The sequence below is a fragment of the Pteropus medius genome, unplaced genomic scaffold (assembly GCF_902729225.1).
Source record: "Pteropus medius unplaced genomic scaffold, Ma_sr-lr_union100, whole genome shotgun sequence".
NCBI classification, from domain to species: domain Eukaryota; kingdom Metazoa; phylum Chordata; class Mammalia; order Chiroptera; family Pteropodidae; genus Pteropus; species Pteropus medius.
This window is the reverse complement of record NW_024351073.1, coordinates 23354243-23374142: the sequence shown is the minus strand read 5'-3', so window position 1 is coordinate 23374142 and position 19900 is coordinate 23354243.

The following is a 19900-nucleotide window of genomic DNA, read 5'->3' as shown; positions in this document are numbered from 1 at the left end:
GAAGAGGACCAGAAGTCGGAGGTCCGTCAGATTGGTGGTGGGCTCCCCATTTCTCGTGGCCCCAAAACCCAGGCATAGGCACCGAGGTGGACAAAGAAAGCTCCAGGAGAAAACTTTTAGTTCAGGTTCCAGGAGCAACAGAGCTGTTTCTCGTGGGGACGACGATGGCGGGGCCCGCACGAGCCTAATCTACGGAGGAGAGAATCTTCTTTTTTGATCGGAGAAGCTTTGGCCTTAAAAAAAAAAAAAAAAAAAAAAAAAAAAAGGATGAATATCTGTGTTTCCTCGTCCGGCCCTCCCCTCACATGCCTTCATTGTGGGCGTGGTCTTGAGAAGGTGGCAGCAGCATGGGCTAAACAGAGCCCTGGGCTTTTGAGTAGAGAAACAAAAAAAGGGAGCCTTAGGAAACGGAGAAGTCTGGGGAGACGGTGGAGGAGGGTTTGTAAGAGCAACCCCATAAGTCGTTTACCAGTTTCCGGGCTCACCTTCAAACCGCACAGTCATGTAAGAACTGAACGAAGAGGCAGAACACTGCCTCGGCTCTCTGTGTCACATACCAGGCTTAAAATCACAAGGGTGCTGCAAAGCCTTTAAAAACAGAATGGCCGTTTCAACCACGACATGGAAGGCTGGATTTAATTTACTGCCTGAACTCAACGATCACCTCCTAAAACGGAAAATAGCACTATTCTTCGTAAACTTCAAATAAGGCCCCGAAGTCTCATAACAGGGTATTCAAAATGTCCAGGATACGATCCAAACGTACTCAGCGTATGAAGAACCGGGAAAGTCTCAAGGACGTGGAGAAAGGCGTTGGGTGGATGTCAACGCCCAGAAGGCACGAGAGTCTCAGCCAAGAAGTGGACGCCATGGAAAAGAAACAAATCTGCGAGAAACGCTGGGGTCCGTGAAAAGTTCTTCACTGACCGGAGGGAATCTTCACAAAATGCCAGTGCGAGAGAAGAACGTGTAAGTTTGCAAACGAAATGTGAGTGAGGGGGGCGGAAGGGCCCTTAACCGGCTCCCGGCATTGTTGACGGGGCCGGGGGAGAGTCCCACAGATGGGTATATTTGATGAGACTGTCATGGCAGTGTAGAACCTAACTTATCTCTAAGATAGGATGGGTACGTAAAATTTAAATATGTACCTAGACAAAGAATATGTGATGGGGAGCAAACGGAAACATCGATTTGCTCTTTTCTTAGATTCCCTCTAATTCTATAGAATGTCACTAATAAAACATTCTAAAAATCTACCACCCGTGGGCATGTTTGCATGAGGGATGACAGGGCTCCTTACCCTCTCCCGCCTGCCTCAAAGCGCTTTTAGGGGACCATGACGTCCTCGCAGGTGTGAACGTGGCTGGTAAACTCTCGCGTGGCACGTGGGGCTTAAAGATGTTCTCCGATCCTCAAAAATGCCCGGAACGCTCATGGAATCCTGCACATCCTGTTGTAATTCAGATGGGTTAAGTCAGTCTTTAATCAGATTGGACGGCTGTCACACGTTGGATGCCATCTCCTGCACTTTGAGATGGTCCCTGGGGTTGGCAGAACGATGGCCCCCAAGGATGTCACATTCTAATCTCCAGAACGCGTGAGGATTTATGTGGCAAAAGGGACTTTGCAGGTGTGATTATGCGGAGGATCTTGAGATGGGGAAATTGTTCCGGGTTGTTGCAGTGGGTCCAGTATAAGAGAAAGAGATAAGGGAGGAATCGGAGCGAGAGAAGATGGGAGGGAAAGTGGAGAGCCTCGCCGACCTCTCTGTTTTGGAGGGCACGCCCCCGGCCACGCCCTGTGACCTCCGTCACCTGTCTTTGTGCCCCTGAGGCTTCTGCTTTCTCTCGACCTCGGGCTTTGCTGTCCAAAGGGCAAGGTCCCTCCTCTGTCATCGCCCTGTGACACTGGGACCGTAAGGCTAATAAGGGTAGAAACAATGACAGACATTTGGGGGTTGGCAGAAGATCATTCTAGGTGGGAAATTTTATTCGTGGGTGAGACGGAAACAGTTTCGGCCACCGCAGGCCTGAATTTCCGTCCATAGTCCGGAGACCGTGTCTCTGGGGCGGCCGGGGGCTCCACCCGGTTCCTGCGCCCCAGGCTCTCCTCCTTCGCACCCTCCCCTCCGCTGACCCTGTGGAAACCCAAAGGTGCTGCGCCTGGTAATTACGCAGAACAGTCTGGTCTTCACTGCTGCCTCCCCGCAGACGGCGCTCTCAGATTCCGAGCGGGACCCAGAAGAATCGTTAATCTCCCTTATTCCAGTCGAAGTGGAGTCAGGTCACGGAGATTTTTCACTTCGTTGTTGCTGCCATAAGAGGCCCCTCCCCCTGCCTGCGCCCCATTTTATTTCTTTCTCCTTGTTCCCTTCTTTCCTTCGCTGGGTCCTGCGTAGGCTGCCTGGTGCTCCTGGGGAAGGCTGGCCCGAGCTGCTCAGTGCGGCTCCTCCTTTGTAATCTTATGCGACTTCATTAACTTATTTAAAGTATTAGTAAAATTATATCTCCAGGTCTGTCAGTTTAACGTGGCCATGAGTTAGAGACTCGGCCTTGCCCATTTTATTTCTCTAGGAAATAGATTTCCATAATGCTTCATACAGCTTTTGAGAGCTGAAAAACCTCACCTCCTAGGATTTCTGGAAGACATCACAGATGACAGGGGCACACGGATTTCTTCGTACTTCGGCACCGGGAGAGATGGCATACGGTGGGGCCCCGTGGAGTGGGGTGAAGCAGAGATGGACACACACGCGCTTCACGAGCCATGGGCGCTTCCACCGGGTGAGAAGCGTGATTTGCTCCTAACGCGCACCGATGTTGGTGTGTGTGGCTTAGCGCCGCCTCCCTAGGGGGCAGAGAAATAAGGTGCTGCCCTGTGGAGCAGCCTTTGGGGTCCCCCGCAGCTGTTAGGTTGTCACTGTTCCCAATGACGTGGGCCATAAGTTGAATGATGAGCCAGCACTGGATGTCCCACAGCAAGGATGACAAAAACCCACAGATTCCAAAAATTCCTTTCGACCTGGGTCCCCTCGTGCTCGTGAGTTAGTTCTTCACGGAGAGCCTGGCTCTGCCCTGGGTGGTGAGGACAGTCCTCTGACCTGGTCTTCCCCGGAAATGGGTCACTTACACTAATCCAGAGTCTCCCTCCCTCTCCTGTCTCTCTCTCAGCTTCACGAGGGGGCCTCGGAATGTTGGCTTTCTTCCCTAAGTGCTGAAGTCACGTGATATCGTCCTTCCTGGCAGGGAGCCGCAGGTGCAGCTGCAATGTGCTGGCCATTCCTGTCTCTCTTTGGGCTCATTTTAGTGATTCACTTCAACAACCATCATCCTCGAAGTGTGACACCACCCATCACCTTTAATATTCATCTTCTGAGCTGAGTTTCTAGAAAACCATCAGAAATGACCGTCAGCAGATGCGAGGACAGGAACCTCATCCCAGCCTCACCGTCCTTCCCCTACCCCCTACAGAGAGGAAGGCGTCCTGATCCCCGCTGACCATTTCCCGTGTGCCCGGGGACTGACGTGACATCCTGATGCCCCTCTAGATCAGGGGCGGGCGAAATCTGATCGTGACCGTCGCTTCTGAAAGGACCATCCACATCCCCGTTTGCCTGCAGCACGGAGCCGAGGAATCGCAGCCGAGCCCTAGGACCTGCCGAAACGAAGCTTTCGCTTTGTGGCCCCTTTGGGAGAAAATTTACCAACACCTACTGCCGAGATCGGCGGATGCCAGAAGCTCGTGCTTCGCAGAACTATTACGAGAACAAGACCAGAAAGGGTGACTGCGGTGATGACCACAAACAACTAGCACCCCGACATTTTAACACCACAGGCGAGAAAGTCACATCAGCATTTAAGGAAAGAACAGAACGAATATATATAATTGGCAATCCTCCAGAGCCCTGAATTTTCTCATATTTAATATTTTCAACCAATAAAAGCATCACTTAGGCTCAAACTGGTGTACCAAAAGGATTCATTATGAGTTTTAATTAAAATGTAAGAGGTTAAGTCCTTGCCTTTCTCCTGTCCACTGAGTGAGCTGAATAAGTATATTGGGCTCTGTGACCTCACATTTATTCTATAGGAAAGGAGGGAAAAAGGGAGGGAGGAGGGGAGGAAGGAGGGGTGGAAGGGAAGGATGGGAAGGAAGGAAGGGAAGGAAGGAAGGAAGGAAGGAAGGAAGGGAAGGAAGGAAGGAAGGAAAAAGAGAAGGAAGGAAGAGAGGGAGGAAGGAGGAAGGAAAGAAGGAAGGAAGGAAGGAAGAATGAAGGAAGGAGGGAAGGAAGGAAGGAAGGAGGAAGGAAGGAGGGAAGGAAGCTCATGGGGATGGACGATTCCTCTGTATTGGTCTTTCACCATCTTGTCTCGTCCCAGCACGTCTGCATGTGAAGTGAGTAAGGCTCAGCCTTCCGCGTCACTGAACTGGGGTTAGAAGGGAGCTCTGTCCGCTGAAGTCCATGCCGTGCTGCGCCCCACAGAGCCACTCCGAGCAAAGGGACGAGGTACCCCTAGCACGTCCAGGCGATGCAAGGGGACACGGCAGGGGTAGTAATCGCCTGGTCTGTGCTGTCGTGAGACCCGTTAGGGAGCCCAGGCCGCCCACGGAGTTTGCTTGCAGTAGTCCTGTTCTGCTCGGTGGGACTCAAATGCCAGGTCTGCACAGGGTGGTTTGACAATGACGGGAACAATGAAGAGAGCGCGGTGGCCTCTTCCCGCCCTGAGAGCGTGGGAGCCCCAGGGATGCGGGGTGCGGGAGGCCGGGCATGAGAAGTGTGACAACCTGAGTGGCCTTTCAGAGCTCCCGGGCGTGGCTGGTGGGCAGCCTCGGTGTGCAGCCGCCCTGGGGAGCGGCTGGCCGGGCCTCAAACAATGAGACACGTTGCCACATGAGCCAGCAATTCCGCTCCCGGTATGTGCCCAAGAGGAATGAAGACACACACGACATGGAAACTCGCACACCGGTGTTTATGATAGTGCCTAGAGGTGGAAGTGACCTACGCGGTCATCCGTGGACAGGGGAATAAACCAAATGTTTGTCCACACAGTGGAATATTATTCGGCACTGAAAAGAGATGGGGCAAAAACCCACACTGAAAGCTGGATAAACCGTGACGACATGCCGAGTGGAGGAGGCCATTCACAAAAGGACGCACTGTACAACCCGTTTATATGAACAGACAGATCTGTAGGGACAGAAAGTAGACGCGTGTCTGGCAAAAGATGCGGGCAGGGGAGGTGTGGGGTGATGAGTAAAGGGTCGGGGTGTTCTATCTGAGGTGACGAAGCGCTCTGAAATGGGGGTGGTATCTATGACTGCACCAAAACGCATCGACTTGCATACTCGGTACAGGTGAATTTTATAGTATGTGAATGATAACAAATGCTCACGGTCGTAGCTACACCCCTCTATTCACGGTCCTCGCTGGGCCCACCCATGCTTCTAGGTATTAATTTGGGAACAGCTCCAAGGATGCAGAGAAACTGTCTGTCTGTCTGTCCACACTGGGCTCCCCGCACAGAGACAGCATGTCCACTTAGTCGAAAATGGCCCGGTCTGGCAATCACGAACTCTCAAACCCCAACAGATAGCTTTTCTCTGTGTCCTTTCGTGGGTAATCGTCAGCGGCAGCGAAGGTAACGTTGAGAAACAGTCATTACGAAACACGGGAGCAGCTCACAACCATCCGTGGGACCCGCATCCCAGCGTCCGCCCCGCAAGGTGGCTGGGAGATAATTAAGCCGATGCTGTGCGGTGGTTTGAAAGAAAAGCCAGCGGGATTTCCTGCGAGCCGGTCTCTTTCCGGCCCACCCCCCAACACACTGCTGCTAATATACTTTAAAAAGAGCCTGAAGGTCAGGAGACTCTTTCATGGTCCCCCTGTCCTCCGCTAAATGTTCTGTAAATAATTAGACGTTACAGGCTTGGCAGTAATAAACCCGCCACGGCCGTGTGTGGAGGGCTAATTAGGAGAACTGGCCTGAAACGCCCCAGCGGGGGAGGAGGGACGGGGTTCTTGTCTAATATTGATATTTATGGCCCTTTGTTGTCCCGAGAGCAGATGTCTGCACTCTGTGAGCAGAAATCCAGGGGCTTCTCATCTGGCATTCGCATCCACAAATTATTTAAGCGCCAAGGCTCTTCCACAGCGTTCCCTTAAAAACACGATCAAAGGACCGACTAATGTTAGAGTGGACTTTAAAAGCCTGGAAGCTGTTAAGGGTAAGTGGCTGCATCTCATGAGTATTCACACCACACTGCAGTTCGGGAGGGGAGGGGCGGGGAGGGAGCCTGATGGATGAGCCCCCCACTGGCCTGGGAGTCACCCTGCCCTGCTGGTCGGCCCCGCCCAGCCCGGTCCCAGCCTCCACTGCTTCTTCTCCAGTCAGAAGCCCGAGGCTGAGCCTGCTTTCCTCCATCCTCTCCAAGGTTTTTCTGAAGAACAATAAGCGCGATATTGGGACCTGCCCTGCGTCCCCGGAGAGAGGGCCTGGGATTCCTATCCGAGATCGTTATTTTAAAGACCTGTTTGCGAACCGTTTTTGAGGATCTGGTCTAATGAACACACTTTCAGCAACCGGCCGACCGCCTCTGAAAGTGAACTAAAATCGATTTTTGTTAAAAATATCTCTGGCATTTTTGAATTTCTTTTAAAGTAATTGGAGACATTGGGGCATCGAAAAGACAGGGGGTTCGCCTGCCCGGAGGTAAAATCTGGTCGCGGCTCCTCCCCCAGTGCCTCCCCAGGACTAGAAACGAGGGAGAGACATCTTGCCTACTTCTGGGTCGTCATCCTCACCGATCCCGGGTGAGGTGACGGATTCCTCTCCCGCCCGAGTCTCCTGAGAGGCTGAGTGGGGCTCATGCGGTCCGATTTACTAGCAGACTGCGTGATTTACTGTCAGAAAAGGAGGGATTATCACATTTATTTTCGAGATACAAATGCTGTGATGGCAATACTTCGCCTCACTTTGGCTGAGGAATTTATGGTTGTTATTACATTTGCATGTGATCGTTACTTAGGGAACTAACTGACAAATAGTGTGGGAAAATAATTAGGGACTAGTTAGAGAGAAGAATGTCATTCCTGTTTTAAAAAGAAGGAATATGGCTCAGTGTTTGTCAGTGGCGCACATCCAGGGCAGAAGAAGCTCTAGAAGCAGGTCCTCAGCCCCCTGCCGGAGCCCTGGTCCCCGCGCGCCATGTGACAAAGCTGCTGCCCTGAGCCCAGCACACGGACCATCCACCTGAGGCCACAAAGCCTCTCAGCAGAGGGTCGGAGAGGTGGCTGCTCCCTCCGCTGAGTCATTTCCCATCCAGTGGCACCGCTGTTAACTCTTTCACTCCGAAACCAGGAGAGCCCCAGCCGGAGAAGCCGGCAGGCACCTCACGAGTCAGCCTGGAGGGACAACCTGCCAGTCTTCCAGCATGCTAACCAGCGTCGAGAATGGCAAATATGGGGACGTTAATTTTTGTCACCCAATTTTCCACTCGCGGCCTCAGGGCGCTGGTGCTGATGCGCATGGCAGTTGGCACTTGAGTTTAGTTTTACGACAAAGTTGCCTCAGAAAGACCCCAGCCCAGTAGCACTTCATGGCCACGGGTGTCCTGGGCGTCGCAGTTAGGATACGCGCCGGCTCGTCTTTGCGGTGGCCGGGGACTCCTGTGGACGCGTGAATTGCACGGGAGGCTCCGCCATCCGCTGCGACGCCCGTGGAAGCAGCTTCCAGCAGCCTGAGAGGCTGCCTATTATTTGTCTCATTTCTTTCTGCCAAATAAAACACATCAGACCCCTAATCTACCGTGGGCGAATGTCACTGCGTGCTCTGGTAGGGACGTAAAGGCAAACTGGGCTCGCCCTGGAGATTATCTAGCTCCTCGTTTCATATGAAAATACCTAGAAGTCTCCCAAGAGAGCCAAGATGAAAAGTTCCCGCTGCTCTGTGTTTGCTGCTTCGACGGCTGTGATCTCATTCATTGGGCTTGGTACAGAAGCTCATTGAACCCAAACAGACACCCAGCATCGTGGAATGTGTTCAGCGCCGTTTTCCGTGATATGTATCAGAAAATATATGCAGTACGCTGTCATCTACTTATACATACACTTGACATATGTATTATATGGCTACAGACATTAGTCAAAAATTCTGACACAAAAATACACTCAGCTCCGAATAACACACTACTTTCCAAATTCCTCCTAATTTATTTCCTCCGATTTGTGACAGCTACTGTGTTTTAAAGTGTAAACATTGTGTACTGAAAGAACATAATATAATTCTATATCATAATCCTCAAATTTCAAGCAAATAACATGAGAGGAAGATTCTAAATTGAGGAATGAAGGGTGAAGACCAACAAGATGGTTGTGACATGTCGTCGCATAAACACTTAGACGCCTTGGTGGCACGTGGCCATCCCCTCGGGAGCCCGTTCCACCTGCTCTCGGGCGGCTTCGGAAAGGCAGCCGTCGGCACAGCACACCGAGCCAGCGTGACCATGTCTCACAAACCTGGTCCCCCCCAGGCGCGGGCCCTGTGGCCCCCAGGGGCAGCTCTACTTTATTCGCTGGCTCTTTTTTAATACCTCGTGGAACTAACACGCAGGACCAGCCCGCACGACAGAGAAGGAGCAGGAATCTGTGGTGTCTGCAGGGTGCTGTTTCTCAGTGAGCGGCAAGTGAGTTTGTCGCCAGCTACTCCAGTCTGCCCTTCGTTTTGTTCTGGCCGTGAAATCAGAAAGATGCCCACACGTATTGCCTGAATTTCTCGGAGTGAGCTGTGAATAAAGGAGAACCACCCGGTTTGCTGTCGCCATTTACCACGACGTGGCAACGTAGGATGAAGGACGTGGGGGAAACACGTGTGCGGAGTCGATATTAAATAGCTCGGTGTATCAGATCCGAGAGGCTCCAGGATTTAGAGCCGGCGTTACGGCCCAGGGCAGTGCTTCTCATGGTGGTAACGCGGTCATCTATGCTGGAGCGTCAGCAGAAAGCTCAAGAGAACTTTACCGAGCTGTGCGGCGTCCTTTAATGAAATTCACCAAAGAAATCACTGGCAGTGAATTATTTTCCTCTGTCATATGTAAGACTATGTTGTCCTCGGTTAATAAAGGGACCACGGGATAAATGTAACGGGTGTGGTTGATAATAAGACAAAGATAGTGACTCCAGCCAAAAGGGTCTCTAGTTTCCTGTGGCTCCTGGAATAAATCGCCACAAATTTAATGACTTAAACAGCACACACATATTATTTTCCGGTCTGGAGGGTGAATTATGCAACGGGGCTTGGCGGAGCGGCTTTCCTGCTGGTGGGTGTGCGGTAGCGCAGCGCATTCCGTGGGGTTCCCCGGGAACTCACATCCACCCGGACTCTCAGAATGTGCGTTGTTTTGAAAATCGGGTCTTCGCAGAGGTAAGGTTAAGATGAGGTCACAGTGGATTAGGGTGGGTCACAATACAGTTTTTGATGTCCTTATAAGAGGATAGAACAGAGACACGCTGACTCGGGGAGGATTCCTTGTAGACAGGAGGCAGAGGCTGGAGTAATGTGTCTACACACGAGACATGCCAAGAGTTGCTAGGGGACACCAAAGGCTGAACGAGGCAGAAAAGATGTGCTCCTAGGGACTTCGGGAAGAACCTGGCTTTGCTGACACCTTGAATGTGGGCTCCCAGACTCCGGAACGTGAGGTAATAGATTTCTGTCGCTTTAAGCTACCCGCATTTGTGGTCATTTCTTGTGACAGCCGCGGGAAACGAATACAGGGAGAACCTGTTCCTTGTGCTTCCATAGCTCGTAGGAGCTGCGGGCTTTCCTGCTGCCCTGGTCTTCCCTGTCTTCAAACCAGCGAGGATGGGCTGAACGCTCCCCATGTACAATTCTCTGACCTTTGTCTGTCACCGTATCTACCGCTGACCAGGAAAGGTCATCGGTTTTAACTCCTACGATGACACCGAGCCCCCTGGGAGAATATAGAGAATGGCTTCGCCTCCAGGTTGGTAATGTTCAGGCTCAGGGAGGGAGTCCCCAAAATATCCCACAGTGGCGTAATGATTACTTTGAATTAGTTGTTGGACAAGCAGCCAGTGCAAGAAGGGGTATGAGCCCTCAGCTGTCCCTTGACTGCAGGAAATAAATGCCCCCTGGGAAAGGTGCTCTCTCTGCTGCCGAAGGCTGAGAGAGACACCATATTCCTCATTTCTAAAGTTCAGGAGTCCAGGGCCGGAAAGCTTATGTAAACAAACCTTGTCACCCCTTTACTGATTCACCACCTGAGCCCGTGCTTTGTTTTGATTTCTCACTAATGAGCACCCACACCTAAGTGTTTTTGTCCTGTCAATTTTTCACAAATGTACTGTTTCTTTTTCTAAAAAGTATAAAAAGCTGGCTGGCCCATCATTTCTCAGAGCGTTATTTATGGTTTATTGTGCACACAAATTGAACTGCTTTTTCCTTCTGTTAATCTGTTCTTGTGTCAGTTATTGCTAGTTCAGCCATAAGAACTCAGGAAGGGTAGAGAGGGGACGCCCTTCTTTCTGACAGTAACCTCAGTCACACCTACAATGTCCCTGCTGCCAGGCGAGGTGACGCGGTCACAGGTTCCAGGATTAGGGACAGGCATCTTCACAGAGGAAATACTCTATCTGCCACATATGGGCTGGCAGAAAAGAATGCCCCGAATTAAAAAGAAAACCGTGAGCAACGTGAAATTAAAAAGAAAAAGGTCAATGACTATCGCATACCTCTGCCATCCAAGGACGAGAATTTGGTAGCAGAGAAAAGGAAAAATAAAAGATTATTCGGGACTATCTTTCCTGAAAACGTCATATTCTAACGGAGTCAACAGATATGATAAACCCATCTTACAGTAGCCTCAAGGCATTTACTATTTAACTCCGAAAGATAGCACAGGAGACTTTCTGAAATTTCGTATGGCTCCCGTATTAGAGTCTATCAGTTAGAATCACAGCCATGGAACGGGAGGCCGGGTGACCCGGAGCTCTGTGGCAACCCAGCCGGAGGACTGCGGGGAGGAGGACGGAGGGGAGCCGATCCCGTGAACGGCCTCCCCGAGAGACACCGAAACTGGGTCTCGAATAACGCGTGTGGCTTAAGCGAGAGAGAATATGAGATTCCAAACAGCCAGAACCGCCAGCAAGACAACCGAGGCATAAAAATGCAATGAGCGGAGGGAAGACGGCGTGGGATTTTCAGACTGCATTTGGCGTCAGAATGAGGGCGAAGTCGAACGTGTTCTCTTCGAGTGGGTCTTCTCTCTGCCTTTCAATTATTTACTGCTGAGGAGCGCGGACGAAGGCAGAGCGCATAGCATGATTTTCCAAACCAAGCCTCGCGCGCCTTCCTCTTCGGATTGTTTTTCGCGTGTTTAAAATGAAACGAATTTAGAAACTGATAAGATAACAACTTATGTACCACTGATGACATTAAAAAGAAAGCCTTTCCAAGACCTCTGTGTCTTTAGTTTGTGAGCAGACTGAGAAAGGACAGGGTTGCCTTTAAAACAAGATTAAAACAAAACGTTCATTTTGTATTCGTTCAGGTGCTTGTGAAAGGCTCGCGGTAGGCATTTCACTGAGCAGGTGCACTTTCAAGTCTGAAAATGAACAGAAAAGAAGGGACATGTAGGCTACAGCCAATATGGTACCCAAATGTCACCCGCGTGTCCTCTCTCCACCACCCTGAATGTATCCTCCCTAGCTCCGCGGGCCTCAGACGCCTTCCAACGCTTGGCATCCGGTCCCACTAGAAGCTCCGGGGGAAATGGTCCAGGACCGTCTTCCGCCCCACAGAGAGTTCGGAACCGTCAGTGTCAGATTTCTTCCTGATGGAGTCAAAAGGACAAGCCAAGATCCCTCCAGGGAGAACCAGAGAAGCTGCCTTAATGTTGAGTTTCCACAAACACCTATCAACTCTTGTGCATTTTCCTAGATGCTTTGCTAATATGGAAATATAATTTCAAAGTCTGTTGGCCCTGAATGGGCTTTAAATGCTTCTAATTATTATGTAAATTGAATTGAATACAATTAATGTAATGAAATAAATACCCCCCGGGTTAGGGCTCCTTACCCCTCGGGGAGATATTGTCTGGAAGTCTAATTCTGGAGCCAGGAAATCATCCCTCTGTCAGCAAAATCTCCCACACCTGCTCCACGTGGGGTGTCAGCCCTGTCCTTGAATGTGTGGCTTTTATCTGATGCTCACACCCTGAGGGCAGAGACAGCAGCTTTATCAAAAAGAGCAGCCCGACTATTCATGGGCCTTAAGGATGAAAAGAATTCAACAGATGGGAACACAAGGGAACTTAACAACAAAACAACAAAGCGAATCAGGAGGTTAATTTAAAAGGAAAGAAGGTGGGCCCGGCACTGCCACGGTCATTGGCTGCCCCGCCGCGGGCCGTGACTGCCAGGAAACGCTGACGACGGGATTTTCACACTGGCATTTTACAAAGTTCCCTTCTAAAGGGACAGGCGCTTGGTGTTGGATTTACCACTCCCTAGGGAAGAGGGGTCTCAGCCACACCCGTCCTTAGGGGTGGGAGGTGGTTGGGAGGGGACAGAGTCCGGGGGACTCAGGGAAGTGACTGGACCTTCTGATGTGCGTCTCAGGTGAGACCCATATGTGACACGTGCTGGACACTGCCAGAGCAGACCCCTCCCCCAGCAATGTCCCTGAGACCAGAGGAAGAGGAAGCTGAAATTAGGTGACAAGTGGCCGCTGTGCCTGCCTCTCTTTCCTGTCCTCTTGCACCGTGGCTGCGTCTCTCCCCCATGTCCTGACACTCAGGACACTCAGGGTGCCCTCTGTCCCTGAGAAGCTCACTGGGCCATGCTGCCTGGCTTGGGACCCCTTCCAACCCGCCTGCTGTCCTCATCCCTCCCAATGGGGGTGGCCCTCTCATCGCTGTCCCTGTCTGACGTCCTGGCCCAGCCAGCCCATGGTGACAGAGAAGGGACGCCTCAGGCTCTGTCCCCAGCCTAGCACAGAACACATCACAGAGCGGGCGTGGCATCTTCGGCTCCCGAGTCAATATCCCACCTGTTCTGGGGTTGCTGTGTTTTGCTGATGGACGTGGCCGTGACACAGTCAGACGTTTCGCTCACCGAGCTGGTCCGAGGTCAGCTCTGACCACGCGGCCCGGAGCGCTCGCAGCGGGGTGGACGGGGTTGCAGGAGGACCGCCCTGCAGGGGGGCAGGGACCACAAGGCGTCTGCCCGGGTGCCCGGCCAGCGCGGAGGGAAGCTTCCTCGCTTGTGCAAAGCGGTGTCAGGCTTGGCGTGCAGCCGCTCTGCCGGCTCCAGGGTCCTCTGTTGTCCCGAGTTAGGGGAGCAGGACAGCAGGGCTCTCCCCCGTCACAGACGTGGGGCAGGACCTCAGCACTCCAGGAGTCTGAGGACGGCAAAGCAGGACAGAGGCCGGAGGGGCGACCCGCTTCCTCACTGTCACAGGGTGAGGTCAGGGTCCGCCCAGAACTCCTCCGTTCAGTCTCTCGCCCTCTCTCTCTCTCCCTCTCTCTCTCTCTCTCCCTCTCTCTCTCTCTCTCTCCCTCTCTCCTTTACCCTCTCTCTCTCTCCCTCCCTCTCTCTCTCTCTCTCCTCTCTCTCTCCCTCTCTCTCTCTCCCTCTCTCTGTCTCTCCCTCTCTCTCTCCCTCTCTCTCTCTCTCTCCCTCTCTCTCTCTGTCTCTTTCTCTGTCTTTCTCTCCCTCTTTCTCTCTTGCCCCTTCATTCCCCGTCACCCAGCTCTTCCACTCAGGGAACCCTCAGGAAAAGGCACCTTATTCACCCAGGAAACAGCGTCAGAGCCTCCTCCGCGTGTGACCTGAGCTGGGTGTTACACACTCAGGGCTGAAAACGCAGGCTGTGCCCTCAGCTCAGCGCGAGGCCCTGCAGAGTCGTTTCCAGGAGGGGGTAAAGGGGGGGGAGGTCATACAACACTGGGGCCCCGAGTGCAGCCGTGGCAGGGCCGCCACCTCCAGACAGAGCCCACTCCTGCTGCTGCCTTCTCCTCCGGCGTGGGCAGAGCCTGGGGAAAGCAAGACCACCCTGCTCCGTCCCCAGGCCTTGCCGAGCTGGGCATGGCGCGTTCATGTGCTTTACCCTCTGCATCGTTCTCGTTCCCGCTGTGATGGGGACACGGGACACAGGCGCTTCCTTGGGAATTCCTTTGTGGTCCGTTTCCCAGAGTCACTGCAAGGGTTAACACTAACTGGGGGGACTTGGGGTCATAGAGGGGAACTTGCATTTAAAGCTTTGCAATTTAATGTCGTAAATAGAATTTCTAAAACCAGAGAGGTGTGATGAGACAGTGGCTATGATGCCCAGTTTTATATTCTCTGCACTTGGAACCAGGCAGGTTGCTGTCTGCAGTAGGAGTAATCTACACAGATGCCCAGTAGCTGTTGGCGCGCCCATCGGAGAAAATGCAAAACCTCTGAATACGCAGGTAGAGCCAGACACACTGCACTCCTCCTGGTGGCCAGCTCAACAGAAGTTATCGGTGTTGACAGGCAGAGCCGCGCGCGTGGGTGTCCAGGTCCTACAGTACAGTGGGCATTTAAATGGCCCATTCCTTTTGGCTTTTTTGATATTGAAAGTGACAGGCTTATAAATAAAATATTATGGAGAATCCCAGAGGTCTTACAGAGATAAAACTGTATTCATACCCTTAGCCGTTTAATGCAGAGAAACATCTTGTCTGCTACGATTTTGCTTCTAAGTCGTGACAGTATTATTTTGGAGTGAAAGGAATAGGACTGTATCTCCTGGGACCCAAAAGACAGATGCGGATCTGGGCGCCAAAATTATCCATGAGTTAGTAGATTTGCCATATGTTTACCCAAAAAGAATTTGTCTCTAATTAATATCGCCGCTACATTAGTCTGCATAAAATAACATGGCAAACCAGTGTTCAGATACCCACAGTGTAAACAACAATTATTTACGTTGTGGAGACTGTCATTTATAATGGCAAGAATTTCTTCTCTTTGGGCCCCGGAGCTCGATAAATCAAGATTATAGAAGTTAGATTTAAACACCGAATGTTTTCTCTTCAATGGGGAAAGATATTGATTGAACTAATGAACTTACTCAATGCTATTACCATCCCTCTATGCCCTGACCGCGGGTGGTTTTCCTAATAAATCAAGTCCTCAGATTTAGATAATATCTGTCTGTGTAGCATGACACGCACGGAGATTCCAAATTAGTTGATTGACTTCATCAGAAAATATCTTGACATCTTGAAATGTCAAGACAAAAATGCACTGGGCTCCAAGTAATCTGTCTTATTGTGTGGGTTAGAGTCGCTTTTTCTAATCTCTTCGTTAAACTATGGAGAGGTCTGGAATATCCACATAGTCAAGTGAATTTCAGGGGATGTGAAGATGAATTTAGTGGCATGCCTCCTAAATTTGCAAAACAAACAAACAAACAAACAAACAAACAAACAAACAAATCCAAGTAACTAGCAAGCTTCTGATTGGTAGCTTGATCGAGTCAAACCATGACAGACTGTCAGGAGGCTTAATGTGTGAAACCGGGCACCCTGCCCAGTTAGGGAGGTCGGGGTGTAGCCTGTCCCAGCAGCTCGGCCGCAGGACCTCTGAGATCCCACATGGGCTCGGTCTGCTGATGCCGACGGATCTCCTCCTCTCGGCCGGGAGGGTGGGCGACCCAGGGGAGACGGTGGCTCTGCGGTCATGTTTCTGCACCCTCCACTTCGGAACTTCGCTCTGACCATGGGACGAGATCGTTCCTGCCTCCGCCGAAGCGTCTGGTGGAGCAGCTCTCCGGCTCCGCTTCAGCTGGTGGACCCAGCGTTCACAGGAATCCAAGCCACGTCTGCCCGCGGACGGAGGCGTCGTAGCCTCTAGCGGCCAGCGGACGGGCCCCGCGACGAGAGCCACCTCCGCCCGCCCCGAGCCGCCCTCCAGCCTGGTCCTCGGACCCGCCCTGGCCTGGCCCTGCTGGCCTTTCCCGTTTTCCCCTGCGGAAGCTGAACTGACCTTTCTCTCCGCCGCCCTGACAAGTAAGTGGACACATTGCAACTCGCGTGTAGGCAAAACCAAAACGAAACGGACCACCATTCCTAGAAAAAGCACCGGGCCATCCTGCCTCGGGCTCATCCCCAGAGTAAATGAAAATACGAACATTTCCCTAAGTAGCTGAGTCCTCAGTGACAACCAAACCTGACTTTGACAATGACGACGTCAGAAATGCATCCTGACCTTTACGGAGACAATAACCGCGTGAGAAAATGGTTGTTTTTCCACCACAAAAAGGCGAACTGTAGGCTTGACAACCTTGGCAAGTGTGTGTGTGTGTGTGTGTGTGTTTCCATCACATTCCATGTCTGTTAGGCATTTATTACTATTATTATTACTATTATCGGTAGATGAGCGAAGCCTTCTGATGACTAGACTTTCCTGCCCCTCCTTACAGGTAAATGAAACATTTCTTCTGAGTCCCCCTTTCCCAAACGGAGGCTCTGCCGAGATTTGTGAGCCGACACCACAAGGAGCTAAACTGACCTCCACTGCCGGAGGGCTCTGGCCGGCGCTTTGCAGGCAGGCACACGGGGTGTCAGTTACCGAGGAGGGTCCCAAGTGGCTCTCCAGAGCTGTTATTCCTTTTGGCAATCTCTCTCTCTCTCTCTCTCTCTCTCTCTCTCTCTCTTTCCCCCCCACCCCCATCCATCCATGTCCATCCATCCATCCATCCATCCATCCATCTATATCTATCTATCTCATCTATCTATCTATCTATCTATCTATCTATCTATATCTATCATCTCTCTCTCTCTCTCTCCCCCTCTCCTCCTCTCTCCCCACCCCATCTGTCCATCTGTATCTATCATCTATCTATCATCTCTCTCTGTCTCTCTGTCTCTCTGTCTCTGTCTCTGTCACTGTCTCTGTCTCTCTCTCTCTCTCTCTTTCTGTTTCTCTCTCTCTCTCTCTCTCAGTCTATCTTACTTCTTGGCTCTATTTCTATTTTATTTCTGAATTAAGTCAGGTTCTTGGCCAGGCTGGTTCTAATTCTGGTTTGAACCCAGCCCCTTCCGTCCCCTGCTGATGGCACAACGGGAATCCTACAGCTCGAGCATCTGAGTGTTTCTGTTGGGGGACAGATGGCTCAGTGACTGGTGTTTGTGTGTGTGTGTGTGTGCGCGTGCTATGTTGGCGTTGGTATGCCGATGCATGCGTGCATTTGGCTTTTTGGATAGTTGGCGTTTGAGACAAGCACTGGTTGACAAGGTACTGGTTTTGTAAGGGTGACGGAAGTCTCACGTCATTTACGTCTCTCTCCACATCGCAGACCTGTCTCGTCCTCTGATAACTGGTAGAATCTTCAATGGCGTTTGTCGAGTCACGAGAGAGGAAACTCGTGTCCGTCTGGACAGAGAGCAGCCCTGTGAGTTCTGCGGCTGCAACGAATTGAGGAATCTGCGGTTCCGCCTTCGATCTGTGACTAGAGCGATGAAACGGAGGCTTCTAGTCTCCTTTCAATGGTCTCGGTGGGAAGAAAAGGGATTCGAAAAGCCCCTCCCCCTCCTTTATTGAAATCACATAACCTTCACATAACTTTCACAATAAACCCTCCTTTATTGAAATCACATAGCCATAACCTTCTCTGGGTTTTTGGCCAGCTAGCATACATACTCACACGTGTGTGTGCACACACACGCACACACACACAACACCATGTAAACTGGTCATGAGACTCTGTCGCTCTGTGCACCCTCTGACGACACAAACCCCAGGAAGGCACACTTAACCAGTAAAGGCGGGGAGATGTCCTGATGGGAGGGAAGGTTCTGCAGCTGCTCTTTATGTGGCCTGAGGAGCCAAGAGGCAAGATCGAAGAGAGTTCTCCTTCGCGGGTCCACAGCCGTGTGACCGGCCGTGAACGTGGGCGGGGACAGGAAGGTGACCGCCGGTACAGCTGGAGCTTCCCGCCTTCCCGAGGAATCCGAAGGGTCCTGAGCAGTGCCCACGTCTCACCCCTCACCTCGCCTGTGACCGTGGGGAAGTCTGTGCCAGCAGCAGAAGGAGCTCGTCAGTGTGCAGAGAACCACGGGGCTGACAGCAGGACACGCACGAGCTCCAAGCCTGCTCCATGAACTTGAAGCCCCGTCCAGCTAGACGGGTGGTAAAAATAGCTCCTCGTGACACATTTCTCTATAAATACCCCTGAGTTCCATTGCTCGCCCAAGATTTGACTGGGTTCTTTGACTATATTTGTGTGAAATGTATTTCTGAGCAAACACGATATTTTCTAGCTTCAGAAAAAAAAAAAGGACTATAAGATTTATTAAATTTATCAGAGCTTCTGTTCTGATTTGTGTTAGGTATACTTTTGTGCATTTACATAAATTTAAATGACCTCAAGAAGTTCCAGAAATTAAAAAGAAAAAAAAAGTTAAGCTTCGAACGCCTCAAACTGCCAACTTTTGAAGTTTTAGAGATTTGCTTAAGTCAGCCAGAGACAATGTTTAGCTGTGAGTTAAGTGAACGGTCTTGTTGAATAAGTTGCAAGATAAGAAAGTAAAAAATGAAAGAAAAAACAAATTGACAACATGGAAAATAGTTGAGGAAACTTCAGTACGATTTAAGCAAAATTTGAAGCGTTTTAAACATTTGGTGTACGAAAGTAAAAAATTTTTTATCAAGGCGAATCCATGGGTAAACTAGACTAGTTGATCATTCATTCCAGTTTAATTTTTTTTCCCCATCTACTTTATCAGAGCATAAGATATAATATTACCAAAATATACTGGCTTATTTCTCATTAAAATCTCAATTAATTTGTACCTCTAAATATCTTAGACTGTTTTTGATGTCAATCATATTATCTTTTCGTCCATAGAAGATTTCAAATTATATGTGAAATTTTGTTAAAGTAAATTAAATCATAACAGTTGATATATGTTAATGAAAATTTGTTCCTGCGAACTACAGACAATGTATGGATAATAATATAGCGACTTGGGGGAATATTTATAGAAGATATTGGGTATGTTTATATCTGTTTATCAAGTGGGTATATTTATGTTTGTTTATCGAGGTGAAAACAGTATAATTTTGTCTTAAAATACAAAGCTCTGTTTGTGTCCGAATGGGAAAGAAGATTAAAAAAGACGTATTTTAAAGTGGAAAATAAGGGAGAAAAATATAAGAGGAAGTGATATAAACATTTTATATTACTTACAACTAACAAATTTAAAAGTAGTAATAAAATGTGTTAGGTTTTCGACAAAGTTTGCTCAATGTTAATGAGTATAATTATAAAACGAGAAAAAGTCTTATAAACTTGTCTGCAAGTTATTGCATGAATAGCATAAAAAAAGAAAAACTAATATTTAGATTTCCTTTCTGTTCAATGCTAATTTGACCTGTGCGTATATTAATACACATTCTTCTCTTAACAGAAAATATAATTGTTATTCTATCTCGGTAACAGAGTTCCTGATCACCGAATTATTTGTTAACCTCTATACATTTTTTTGTACTCATGAACTATCTTTGCACAAAAGATATTTTTCTTTCTTTTTTTCTTACAAAAAGCTAAAATCCCTAATAGTGATATTTATCTACCTGCTGAGGTGTTCGAATTTGTTTTGTTTGATTCCAGACTGAGATTGGAATTATTTCTTGTCTTTAAATATTTATGACTCAGGTTTGTCTATTGCCTTCTGTTCTCAATTAATGCCCCCACTTGAGAGTAATGAAACTTTTAGGACATCTTTCTTACTTTAGCTTTCTTAAGGATTTTCCAATAAAGACGGACTCCTTCACTTCATGAAAGGAGGGATGCCGGAAATAGTTGGGTTGAGTTTCCGTTCTCCAAAGTTTTAGTTCTACTGCTCGTGA